Here is a 13,912-nt window from a genome sequence, read left to right as displayed (position 1 = left end):
GTAGGCTTTCCTGGGGCAGTCTGCACCGTTTGATGGAGTGGCGGCCAGGGGAGCTCTGGGGATGTTGGTCCAGGTTCAGTTCATTTCTATCATGGTCATCACTGTTCTCCAGTCGTTCACCTTGGCCTCATCTGAACTCCCACCCATCACCACAGGACCTGCACTGAATCATTTACACCTGACTCTGCCTTCACAATGGCACTGGCACCCAGCACCTTTCACATAGTCCTTGTACAGGCTGTCATTATCTCCCAGTTTTTCTTTAAAAAAAAAATTTTTTTTTTAATGTATTGGCTGTGCCAGGTGTCAACACTCAGGCTCCTCGATCTTCGTTGTGGCACGCTAAATCTTTAGTTTCGGCATGAGAACTCTTAGTTGCGGCACATGGGATCTAGTTCCCTGAACAGGGGTTGTTGTTGTTCAGTTGCTAAGTCATGTCTGACTCTTAGCAATCCCGTGGGCTGAAGGATGCCAGGCTTCCTTGTCCTTCACCATCTCCCAGAGTTTGCTCAGACTCATGTCCATTGAGTCAGTGATGCTATCTAATCATCTCATCCTCTGCCACCCTCTTCTCCTTTTGCCTTCTATCTTTCCCGGCATCAGGGTCTTTTCCAATGAGTTCTTTGCATCAGGTGGCCAAGTATTGGAGCCTCAGCTTCAGTATCAGTCCTTCCAATGAATATTCAGGGTCAGTTTCCTTTAGGATTAATTGGCTTGATCTCCTTGCAGGGGACAGGAGTTGTGCCTACCCTCAAATCTTCTCCAGGCTAAGCTTTGTCTTCTCATGTGTCTGCTCCTCAAGAGCCACCTTTGTCGCCCTCTCTGCCGCCCGCAGCCCCAGTTGTGACCCCAGAAGGGCTTCAGACCTGAATAGACCGGTCCAGACATGACTGGACTGAATAGCCAGCCTAAGCAGGCTACCCTTAGTGACTTCACATCTGTTTTTGACATCATGTGGTCTCAGGTATTCTTTCAAACCTGCCGCTCAGCACCGGGTTCTTGGCAGCGCTGAGGACAAAGCCAGTGCCTCTGATTCCCATCACTGTCGGAGACTCTGCCTCTAAATTATCTGGACCATTTAACAGAAAAGGATTTCTTCTCAGTGCAATTTAGATTCCTGATAATGTGCAATTATCAATACAGTGGCTCTATCACTTAAAATTCGTTCCTTCAATCCCTCCAGGATTTGGCACAAATTTGATGTCTTCCCATGAGCCTTCTCTAAAAGGACAACTACCGAAACCGCAAGGAAAACATCTGGCCAAATTCATTTCTCTATACCAGCGACAGTCAGTCCCCTACATACGAACCTTCAAGTTGGGAACTTTCAAAGACGCCAACGTGTGTACCAGCCCCTGCACGCCAGCTGTTGTACTACTGTACTTTTCAAGGTGTGTGTGTGCTTAGTCACACAGTCATGTCTGACTCTGTGCAACCCCAAGGACCGTAGCCTGCCAGGCTCCTCTGTCCAGGGATTTCCCAGGCAAGAATACCAGAGGGGGTTGCCCTTTCCTTCTCCAAGGGATCTTCCTGACCCAGGAACTGAACCCACGTCTCCTACATTGGCATGCAGATTTTTTACCACTGAGCCACCTGGGAAGCCCTTTCAAGGTTCTGTACTGTAAGATTAGAAGTGTTTTCTTTATTTTTTGCATTCGTTTTTTATGTATATATTATTTCTGTGAAAAGTATTATAAACCTATTAAAATACAGTACTATACAGTTGAGTGTGTTAGTTGAGTACCTAGGCTCACTTACTTACTGCATTAATGTCAGGAGTTGGAAGCTAGCAGGAACTACATCTATCTCTCAAACCAAAGGAAAACATCAATCCATCTAACGATCATTCCTTCAGTGTTCAGCCCTAGGGCTCCCTGAACCAATGCTACTCACAGAGTGCCCTTTGGGCCTGGAGCATTGGCTTCACCCAGGTGCTCAGGAGAACTACAAAAGTTCAGTCCGCACCCCAGACCCACTGGGAATCAGAGGAGTAAGTGTGGTTCTTATACACAGTAAAGCTAGAGAAGCCTGCCCTAGACCGTACTGAAAGTCGCTATTCCTTCTTAAACTTGTTTTGACCTCTTTTTTGGGGAGTGGAAGTGCAATGACTAACTACAAACTTGGGATGCTGAGATGCGGAGGACAAAAAATTGGGGGTGAAAGAATCTCCTACTTACCTCTAGAGTTGTTTTGGGGTTTTTTTAGTAGTATTTTTATTTTAACACTTTCAGAGTTTTAATGGCCTATTACCATGGCACTCAGGCTACAAAGTGGGAGACACTGTCACTTCCCCGTAGGCCAAGATAACAGCACGTGAACTGGAACAAGCTTTGGCCAATCTCACTGGTGAAACCCTAGAACCGGCAGGCTCAGTTGAATAAAGACTTCCAGAGGACCCTCACACCATGGGAAAGTTATTGAGACATTTCAATGGAAATCTACACAAGCCACTCAAAGGCTCTTTGGGAAATTCTTCCACAAACACTTTGTCACCTCAAGAGATGGAGTCATAAGAGTTCCCAGAGGGTGATCTCAACCACCAGAGTCAATCAATAGTGCCAACTGGAGGGCTCTTCTTTCCTGCCATGGCAAGAAACTGGGAAGAGGACTTCCAGGCTCTCAGTGGCCTTTGTAAACTAGCCCCGTCCTTCTTCTCCAGTCCCAGTACCTCCCCCCTGCCCCACCCACCTCCACCTCTAATGCCTTCCAAGTCCTCTGCACTCCAGTTAAATCACACAGACCCAGCCTCCTAGACATACTCGGGAGGCTTTCCTGCCTCCTGCTTCTGTTTGCACCATTTCCTTCTGTTTGGAATTCCCTCTCCATCAAGTTTTACCTGCAAAAACACAACCCCCGTGTTCAAAGAGAATCCCAGTCCTATCTCTCTGCTGACACCATCCAGAGCCAGGCTCTTCCTCCCCTGACATTGCCCCGCGTGTTGCCTGTTGCACTTTCCCGATGCCTATTAGGCCCCATTTTGGTAACTGCTTCTGTATAAGTGCTGTTCCCCAAACATCCTCTATTTCTTGAAGAGCATTCTTAGCACAGGACCTTCCTTGCACGTGGCAAGCACTCTGTAAAAGCCTGCTGAGTGAGCATGTGGGTGGGTGAGTGACAGCAAACCCTTGGAGCCTCCTCTTGGGGAAACAGCAGGAACCAAGTGACCAAATGCCCCCGTGTTGCGTTGATTCTCACTGGCTGCATGACATCAGGATTCTTAATGGGGACATGCCAAGGATGGCTCTCTTCTGAGGAAGAGACAATAAACCTGTCCTGCCAGGCCCACAAAGAGCCCATAAAAACAGTGGGGCTCACTAGAGACTATGAACTGCTCTGAGATGTCAATAGGGTGACCTGTAAGCTTAGTGTTGGTAAAAACAAGACCTCAAGGAGGGGTCCAACCTTGTGTGCATCTGCATCACACTTGTGTTTCCAATTCCTCCCTCATCCTTTGGGGAACTGATCTAATCTAAATTAACATCTCGATTCCCTAGTAAAGAGTCTTTCAACAGGGGAGGTTTGAGAAGGTTTAATCTTTGACCCTCACCATCTCTTAGGGATGACATTTCCTGGTTGGGGACAGAAGAGAAGGTGGGGTTCCTACATTCAGGCTATTTCATTTCTTAGGGCTCTGGTAAATATTTAGACACAGGCCTTCTCAAGAGTCATCATAATCTCTGTTTACTCTACGTCAACTCACATTCCCCATAGACAAAGGTGGCCTTTCATTTCTTATCTTCATGAACTCTCTCTTTGTCCCAGGAACCAAACAAGTGTGAAATCAGGAAACCACTGCCAAAGCTGTCATCTTCCCAGAGGCTGTAGGTGGGTGAGGTCTTCTGCTGGCACTTACAGGTCAAGGAGGCTGGACCTATAAGAGGTCAATAAGTCCTCTCCCAAACTCAGACAAACTCATCCTTGGGATCATGGACAACCCAGGGCCCCTCACCTGAAGGGCCTGATCAGGATGCATGATCTCTCCCCTACGCTGGTCCCCCTTCAGTTCCCAAGTACCCCAAGTTCCTCCCCACCTCAGGCCTTTGACCATTCTGTTCCTTCTGCTTGGATTGCTCTTTCCCCAATCTTCACATGGCTGTCTCCTTCTCATCCGTCAGAGCTCAATGTAAAAACGGCCTTCCCTGATCCTCTTGTGTAGGTTAAGACTCAAAACACTGCCTTATTACCACTCACCACTATTTGTAATTTTAGATACATTTTGTAAGAAGTTGTGTCACACGCACACATAAATATATACCAGGACCTAACACAGATGTGACACATAGAAGCTAATCAACATGCAAATGTAGGATGAAATCACAGCAATGCAAATATAAGTAATGGTTGAATTCATACTTTAACAAGGAGGATTTGGAGATGAGACACAAGGATAAGGGGGATGATAAGGGATAATGATGATGATGATAAGAATGGCCAACCTGGGTCACACTAACAGTATACTATTCTAAGAGATTTACATGTATTAACTAACTCAGTCCTCAAAACAACTCTGTGATGTAGGCGCTATGATCTCTATTTTGAAGTTGAGAAAACTGAAGCAGGAGAGGGTAAGTAACTCACCCTAGGCCACAGAGATAGGAATGGATGGAGCTGGGGTTCAAACCAAGGCAGCCTGGTTCTTAATCCCAACTCCAAATCACCCCCCTAACATAAAGCTTACCCAAAAAGAAACAGCCTCAAAATGAGCCATGTCACTGGCAGACAGGGAAAGCCCAGATACATTCCTAACTTGACTGATCCAAAGACTCCATGTTGGCTGATAGCTTCAGCACTCTTCTGACTTCCACCAACAAGCGACATGGATCATAGGTTACTTTTCCCTTTCTCTGTCGGCGGAAGTACTAAGGTGTTAAAGAATGCTGGGAAGGCAGCCAGAGGCAGAGGAGAAGCCAAGAGCTTAGGTACAAACTAGAGGACAGGAACTTGGCTACCCTCCAGGCAGCCGAGGCCTTGGAACACAAAGAATACGTTGGGGGTGTGACCACCTGCATGGGAATCAGAGAAACTCCTCTGAGGAGACTAACAAGCCTTGAAGAATGGGAGGGAAATGGGTCCAGAAAAGAGAGAGGGAGAGAGAAGGATGAGGGGGAGAGCGAGAGAAAGGAGGAGGAGGAGGCGAGCAGAGGGGAGGAAGAGGAGGAGGAGGAGGTGAGCAGAGGGGAGGAAGAGGAGGAGAAGGAAGAGAAGAAAGAGGAGGAGGAGGAAGAGAGAGAACAGGTTCTTCAAGAGCTAAGCAGACACTGACAGGGCAGGCAAAAAACTCTTACCAGGAAGGCAACACAGATATGCAGGAACTGACAAGTTCTGCAAAATCTTGACTCAAACTGAGAGAAACTACATGTCTGAAATAACAAGGAAGCATGGTCACACCAGATTTTACCACAGGGTCCTGTATGGGCTAAAATCGGGCACTCTGATTAGGGCCAGGCTCGGTTTTCCAGTTTTACCACTAAAACTGAGCCTAAAAAAAAATATCCTAAAGGAAAAAAATGAGGTGTACATAGGAACAGAAATGTGGAGCACTGCTGGAGGCAGGTTTTCACTTGGACCTCCTGAATTCTTAACACTGCCTACATGAGCAATCACTGCGCCAGAGGAGAATGTAGGCTGAGGGCTCAGGTGACGTCAGCAAAGGGATCCAGCCTGAGGGCCTGGGGACACAGCTCTCTTCCCCCTCTCATTCTTTCAATTCAGTACATACTGGACACAAGGCCCTGGACTAGGTGTTGGAACAGATTTTTTTTTTTAATGATTAAGAAAAATACAGGCTCAGCTCTGAGATAAATGAAAGCACACACAGCTTTATGCAATCAGCAGGAAGAGAGGGCTGCCTGGAGACTCGGCAGTCACCTCCACCCAGGCTTATGAAGGTCAAGTGCCTGTCTGTCTCCCATCTCACATTTTCCCGACCTTGCTCCCCACGCGAGCTCTCTGCTTCTCCTGTGTCCATTCACTTCACTCCTGCTTTTCCTCACTCCTGAGTTCCCACCTAGGTCTCAGGCCTACCAGTCTCTTCCCAGCGGCCACTCCTAAGTGGCTGACCTTTGATTTGATCCCTAGGTTTTAGACTTAGCAACAAAATCAGATACATTTCACTCAAAAGAGTTTAAGAAGAGGAGAAGGCAATAGCAACCCACTCCAGTACTCTTGCATGGACAATCCCATGGACAGAGGAGCCTGGTAGGCTGCAGTCCATGGGGTTGCACAGAGTCGGACACAACTAAGGCGACTTAGTAGCAGCAGCAGCAGCAGCAGCATGTAGTTACAAGCATAATGTAGATGGATTCTAAACTACATATCATGTGTAATTCATAAATGAGATTATCCTTACATAAAGAAATGATCCTCTTAAGTGTAGAATTAATGGACTTTTAGATATGCAGATGACACCACCCTTATGGCAGAAAGTGAAGAGGAACTAAAAAGCCTCTTGATCAAAGTGAAAAAGTTAGCTTAAAGCTCAACATTCAGAAAATGAAGATCATGGCATCTGGTCCCATCACTTCATGGGAAATAGATGGGGAAACAGTGGAAACAGTGTCAGACTTTATTTTTGGGGGCTCCAAAATCACTGTACATGGTGATTGCAGCCATGAAATTAAAAGATACTTACTCCTTGGAAGGAAAGATATGAGCAACCTAGACAGCATATTAAAAAGTAGAGACATTACTTTGCCAACAAAGGTCCGTCTAGTCAAGGCTATGGATTTTCCAGTGGTCATGTATGGATGTGAGAGTTGGACTGTGAAGAAAGCTGAGAGCCAAAGAATTGATGCTTTTGAACTGTGGCGTTGGAGAAGTCTCTTGAGAGTCCCTTGGACTGCAAGGAGATCCAACCAGTCCATTCTAAAGGAGATCAGTCCTGGGTGTTCATTGGAAGGACTGATGCTAAAGCTGAAACTCCAATACTTTGGCCACCTCATGCGAAGAGTTGACTCATTGGAAAAGACTCTGATGCTGGTAGGGATTGGGGGCAGGAGGAGAAGGGGACGACAGAGGATGAGATGGCTGGATGGCATCACCGAGTTGATGGACAAGAGTTTGGGTGAACTCCGGGAGCTGGTGATGGACAGGGAGGCCTGGCGTGCTGCAGTTCATGGGGTCACAAAGAGTCGGACACGACTGAGCGACTGAGCTGAACTGAACTGACACAATATCCTTTCTGTGTTGGTGCTTGTATTTAAGACTGTAAATCTTACCAGCTTTTGCACAGTTAATGTCTCTATTAGACTCTTAAAAAGTATCTTCTATGGTTAATAAAATGTAAAGACTGCAACTGCTATTATGCTAGCTTTCATTCTTACATATTTTCACAGGGAACCTGCTTTAATGAATTTATTTTGAGAAGTTTTAAATCAAATTCTATGTCAGGATTTTACATTAATGTCCAATAGGTGGTTAGATTTGTTCAATGTTAAAATAGGTATTATGGTAACTTCTTCATCTGTTAAATTACTAATTTAAAGTATAACATGTTTTTTTATTAAGAGAAACTAACTTATAGAGAAGTTTGGCTGAGAATAGACAACTGTTAAGGCCTTTTGTTGTACAGAATGCTGTGCTTTAATAAATCATGATATTGTAATAGGAAAAAAAAAGAGTTTAAGAAGTATGAGAAGCTGTCCTCTTCTCTCAGAAAATTTCCATCAGGGTCTCTGGTCAAACATAAATGAAAGAATGTCTTGGTTTTCAGATAAACCTGTAGACCATGCCTATGCTGCTGCTGCTAAGCCGCTTCAGTCGTGTCTGACTCTGTGCAACCCCAGAGACAGCAGCCCACCAGGCTCCCCTGTCCCTGGGATTCTCCAGGCAAGAACACTGGAGTGGGTTGCCATTTCCTTCTCCAATGCATGAAAGTGAAAAGTGAAAGTGAAAAGTGAAAGTGAAGTCGCTCAGTCGTGTCCGACTCCTAGCGACCCCACGGACTGCAGCCTACCAGGCTCCTCCATCCATGGGATTTTCCAGGCAAGAGTACTGGAGTGGGGTGCCATTGCCTTCTCCGGACCATGCCTATAGATCTCATAAATTTCCATCTCAAAGAATAAGGAGAAAGAGACCTGAGCAACCAGAAGAACATGGAGAACCCTAGCTCTATTCTTATCTTGTGGGAACGTGGGCAACTCATGGGGTTAATCGTCATTCTTGCTGGATGGCTGAGGATTCAATCAGATAAGTAACTGAAGAAAGAACAAGAGCTAAACCTGAGAGTTTATCATACACCAGATTCTATTCTGAGACTGAATGTGCATCTTCACAACAACCTCAAGTAAGTACTGTTTCTCTGTTATAAGAAAACAAATGTAAGTCACCAAGGTATTCAGTAACTCAAACAGGGTCACACAGCTAGTGAGGGGCAGAGGCTGAATTTGAACCCAAGCAGCCTGACTTCAGAGCCCAGGCCTGAATAAGAGGTCAACAAACTAGAGCCTGTGGGCCAAATCTGGCCCTCTGCCTGTTTTATAAATAAAGCTTTATTGGAACACAGCCATGCTCACCCATCTTATTGTCCATGGCTGCTTTCATGCTACAACAGCAAGGTTAAGTAGTTGTGACAGAGATTGTATAGCCTCCAGAAATATTTACTCTCTGGGCCTCTGCAAAGAAAGTTTGTCAACTTGTGACCTAAACCACTGTGATATACTCCTCTCTGATGATTCTCAAATAGTAAAGGAAGGAAAGAAACTATGGCTATTGAGAGACACACAGCCACCCTATCTCCACTGGTGATGGACTGGCTAGGATGATGGTTCCTTCCTCTGTGGTGTGGAATCTCAGCATTTCAGTACTGTCAAGGCTTTGAGATCTTGATCTTACTATCTCCCACATAGAGGAGACTCTCTGAGACTCAGAGAAGCTAATGATTGGCCTGATAATAAATCTACACTACGCTAAGTCACTTCAGTCGTGTCCAACTCTGTGTGACCCCATAGACGGTAGCCTACCAGGCTCCTCCGTCCCTGGGATTCTCCAGGCAAGAACACTGGAGTGCGTTGCCATTTCCCTCTCCAATGCATGAAAGTGAAAAGTGAAAGTGAAGTCGCTCAGTCGTGTCCGACTCTCAGCGACCCCATGGACTGTAGCCTACCAGGCTCCTCCGTCCATGGGATTTTCCAGGCAAGAGTACTGGAGTGGGGTGCCATTGCCTTCTCCGGATAATAAATCTAGGACAAGGCAAATCCTCCAGCTCCTTGTGAGATCGCCACTCCCTTTGGATACTAACTTCTGAAGTATTTGAAAATGCCTTGAGGGTTGTTAAAGGGTTGGCTCAGCCCTGTTGTGCCTGCTGCTCCATGGAGCTGGCTCTGCCAGTGGTTCTGGCTGGTTTAACCAAACTCTCCTCCAAAACAAAAGTTCTCTGTGGGGTTGTGTACATGGGGCTCTACCTCTCTGAGTAATTTCTGCTGCCACTAGCCAAGGCATGGGGAATTTCCCCTTCAAAGCTCACCTTCCTGGTTTCACATCTCCTACACCCTCAAAAAATCATTACAACACATCACCCAGTCAGTTGTTCATCAACACACCAAACCATGGTGCTATAGAAAAGGGGACTCCTGGCCCACAGTTACATAAGGTTTCATTTTACTCACGAGGTTTCGTGTTTCTCAGTGGGCTTGGCTTGCCTCAAGTGACTCACACTTCTGAGTCAAAGACCCTTGCCTGGCTATCTTTGTGAGCTAATTCCTCCTATAACACAGCCCTGGAGTCCTTGCTCCTCCTCCAGGTGGTCCCTCACTTCTATCCCCTGGCCGAGCACAAACTCTCTCTCTCTCAGCCTCATTAACTTTTTAGGAATGGAATCTTTTTCCAGAGTGCCTGGACCTCCACCTGTTACAGATCACAACTGTACCATTCAAAGTCACCAAAACCCCCAGGTATACCCCCAAAAAACTGGTCTCTCCTCTGTCCAGTCTTCTTTCAGACTTTATGAGCTGATTCCCACTTGCTTTCCTTGTGGATGACTATCCAAGCCCTTGGGGTTTCAGGTATATCAGTCCAAGGTCAGTGCAAGTCCTCGCCTCCTAAACCCCCTGGGACTATTGTTCTGAAGCTTCTCTGCTTGCTCACCCTTGTTGCTGTTGTTTAGACACTAAGTTGTGTCCAACTTTTTTGCAACACCATGAACTGTAGCCTGCCAGCTCCTCTATCCATGGGATTTCCCAGGCAAGAATATTGGAGTGGGCTGCCATTCCCCTCTCCAGGGGATCTTCCCAGCCCAAGGATTGAACCCAGGTCTCATGAACTGCAAGTGGATCCTTTACCATCTGAACCACCAAAGAAGCTCAAAACATAGGTTGGGGGGTTGCTCACCCTACTACAGCACAAAGCAACAGAGCTAAAGGCAGATGAAGGGGACATAGGGTCCACGAGAGGCTGAGAGAGACATCAGCTCTGAGAGCCTGTGGTCCCTGCGATGTCCTCCTTGAGCCAGTACACTCGAGAACTGATATTCTGACAATACACTTACAGACTGATGACAGGTTTAAACCGACTTTGTATTTTAGTCCAAAGGGAAATTTAGAAGTACAGAAGTATATTTTTGATGCAATTTAAACTATTTTTCAAGTTTGAAAAGTACTTTGATTTGCATTTTCTTGCATGCTGTATTGTCCTTTCAAATGTGTACTGCAATAGTTTTAAATTCATTTTAAATTTTAGAATGGAAATCATCATTATTATTTTTCTTCTAAATTAGAGGTTTTTAAATTTCATAAGTTAGCAGAACATTGACCTCAAACAAAATCTTAGTAGAGTCCCCTCATATAAAGTATGAAAAAACCGGGTTGCTGGGAAGGAGAGCAAAAGCAGTCCCTGAAGCATCTCTGCAGCTTCCAGAGGTGTTAGTCGCTCAGTCGCGTCCAACTCTTTGTAGGCGGATTCTTTACCACCTGAGCCACCAGGGAAGCCCAAGGGTTGTAGTGAACATTCTTTTAAGGACTACTATCTTAGAATATAACCACACTTTGAAAGTGAAAAGTGAAAGTGTTTGTTGCTCAGTCATGTCCGACTCTTTGGGACCCCATGGGCTATAGCCCGCCAGGCTCCTCTGTCCACGGAATTCTCCAGGCAAGAATACTGGAGTTGGGTAGCCATTCCCTTCTCCAGGGGATGCTCCTGACCCAGGGATGAAATCTGGGTCTCCTACATTGCAGGTGGATTCTGTACCGTCTGAGCCATCAGGGAAGCCTATAACCACACTTGACTAAAACACCAACTATTGTAAGACATACCGTGTGGCACAAAGCTCGATGACATGCCACTGACTGTCAGACAGAGTCAGTCTCAGAGCTGTAAATATGTGGTCAATGTGTAGCTGGAATTATGATTTACAGTAGGTATAAATAAATTACATATAAATCGTGTTCATTTACTCATACAGTCAATGTGAAAGTTAAATTTAAGTGATGTGGCAGCAATGGCTTTATATAAATGCCAGTTTCCAGGTACTGGGCAGCTGACAAGTGCCAACTGAGGGGTCTGTCCTGAGTCTCCTAACCTTCCTTCCACATGTTAACATTTGCATTTACTGAGCCCCTGCCAAGCACAGTGCTGAGTGCTGTACATGCATACTCTCATTTAATCCTGACAAGAGTCCTCCACAGTAGGTATTATTCTCCTGCTCTATAGGAGAAACTGAAGCTCAGGGAAGTTCAGTGACTTGCCCAAAGTCATACAGCTAATACATGAAGCTGGTCAGATGGGCTGACTTCAAAGCCCGTGCTCATTCTACTCTAGAATTTTTTGGAATTAGAGCATTTTCAGAATCGAGAGGGACTTAGAGGTCACTGCATCCCCCTTCAAGAATCCCCTTGGGGTTTCCCTGGTGGCTCAGTGGTAAAAAATCTACCTACCAATGTAGGAGACACGGGTTCAATCCCTGATCATGGAGGATTCCACGTGCGTTGGAGCAGCTAAGCCCCTGTGCCACAACTACTGAGCCTGTGCTCTTGAGCCCAGGAACCACAACTCCTGAGCCCATATGCCCTAGAGCCCATGCTCTGCAACAAGAGAAGCAACTGCAACAAGAAGCCTGCAAATGCAACCAGAGAGTAGCCCCTGCTCGCCCCAACTAGAGAAAGCCTGTGCACAGCAGCAAAGACCAACACCACCAAAAATCAATAATTTTTTAAAAAATAGAGCTATCCAGACAGGTTAGATTTTTAATTTGTTGCCCATGGTTAATTTCCACAAAGAACCTTCTCCTAGAGCTCTGGGCTTCTTGCTGTTCTCTACGTTTAGGACTTTGAAGGAATCAAAAGGATTCCCCTATTTTAGCACTGGGAAGTGTAGAGTCTTAACCACTGGACCACCAGGGAAGCCCTTGAGAAGCTTTTTGTTAAGAATGCAGATTCTTGGAGCCTTCTTTCAAGGTGTTTTAATCTAGTGGATCTGGAATGAGGCCCGGGAATCTGTATTTTTTTAAGTACACCAGGTGACCCGGATACATGGGAAGTTCACAAACCTTTCATATAATCTCATGAAACCTTAGATACCATTGTTGAAAGAAGAAGAGTAAAATTTCAGCCTCATCAAGGAAGCAGGGAATTCTCCACAAAAGAGGAATGATGTCACATTGGTCAGAATAATCCAACACTGAGACAGGAATAAGGAAAACAACACCCACAGGAAACCCACATAAACCTCTGAACCTGACCTGTTTGGTCAGGGTGGGGCGGAGCCAATTCCTCTTATCAACCAACTCTCAACCCAGATCCAAACCCAAGTGTCATCAGAAGGAAGACATCAGTGGTTAAGATGTGATGTGTTCCCACGCCTAACCTAAAATGTCTATCTCCTAGGGTGGTTCTGCCCCATGCCTCTGCCTTCTCATCAGCTTCTCCAAGACCCAGGGAGTGGAAGCTAAGGCCTTATCCTAATGAATCAGCCCTAGAAAGTTTACATGAAGAGATACGAGTTTCCTGTTAAGGTGGGGGGAAGGAAGAAAAAAGAGGTCTGGATGCAAACCGAGGCTGTATGAACACATGGCAGGCTTACTGTTGAGGGTGCTGAAGCATTCAGCGGTGTGGGGTGCCAGTTTCCAAACAACTAGAGTAAACTTGAAAGTCCTACTCAGTTTTCTAATTCAGCAAATCTCAAGTCCACATCTCATGCCAGCCTCTGCTCTGAAGCCTGTAGAGCAGCAGTGTCCGACAGAACTCTCTAAAATGATGGAAATGTTCTAGATCCGCAGCATCCAGTATGGTGGCCACCATCCACATGTACCTATTAAGCACCTGAAGCATGGCTAGTGTGACTGAGGAAATAAATCTTCGATCTTATTTTAATTTCAATTTAAAAAGCCAATGTGGTTAGTGGCTACCATATTGGACACTGCAGTTCAACCTTGTCTTGAACTTGGTGGTCACAGCTTTTAGAAAAGCATCAAAGGCCAAAGCATGAGAAAATAAAATGTGTCATGAGAGACCACCACAAGGCGCCCCTACAGAAGTCAGCAGCTGCCCAGTGTTCTTGGCCACCTTAAAGATAAAGAGAAATGACTTCAGGGATAAAGCTAGCAACTGTGAAGATACTAATTTACTTACTTGCTTGTTTTGCATTTTGCTGGTGCAGTGTAGTATATGGCTCTTAACTCCCCAACCAGAGATCGAACCTGTACCCTCTGTTGTAGAAGCGTGGAGTCTTGACCACTAGACCGCCAGGCAAGTCCCAAGATGCTAATTATTAACTCCCATTTCCAAATAACTGATCAGAGGGCAGCTGCAGGAAGCGTCACGTTTTCCTCCTACCTTCCCTCTGTGCCGTGTGTTATGACAGTGACAGTCTGCTTTCTCACTTCTCGTCCTCCATAGCTGTCACTCTCTTCTCATTGTATGTACGCTTCATCAACCCCCCCCTTTCACCAGCCAGTCCTGCTTCTATCTTAGGCCCAAGGAAT

The 13,912-nt window shown here is 45.8% G+C and overlaps 1 protein-coding gene across 1 annotated transcript in view; it reads right to left on the bottom strand.

The window, feature by feature from the left end:
- SLC5A1 (solute carrier family 5 member 1) overlaps window positions 1–13,912 on the bottom strand; it is a 50,057-nt gene that overhangs the window by 31,544 nt on the left and 4,601 nt on the right. The gene's annotated exons all lie outside the window — the stretch shown is intronic.

This window comes from Bos grunniens, chromosome 17 (assembly GCF_055505025.1).
Source record: "Bos grunniens cultivar Pamir isolate PY7600 chromosome 17, Bosgru_T2T1.0, whole genome shotgun sequence".
Classification (NCBI taxonomy): Eukaryota; Metazoa; Chordata; class Mammalia; order Artiodactyla; family Bovidae; genus Bos; species Bos grunniens.
Note: the sequence above shows the minus strand (reverse complement) of the source record. Positions and strands in the feature narration are given on the sequence as shown.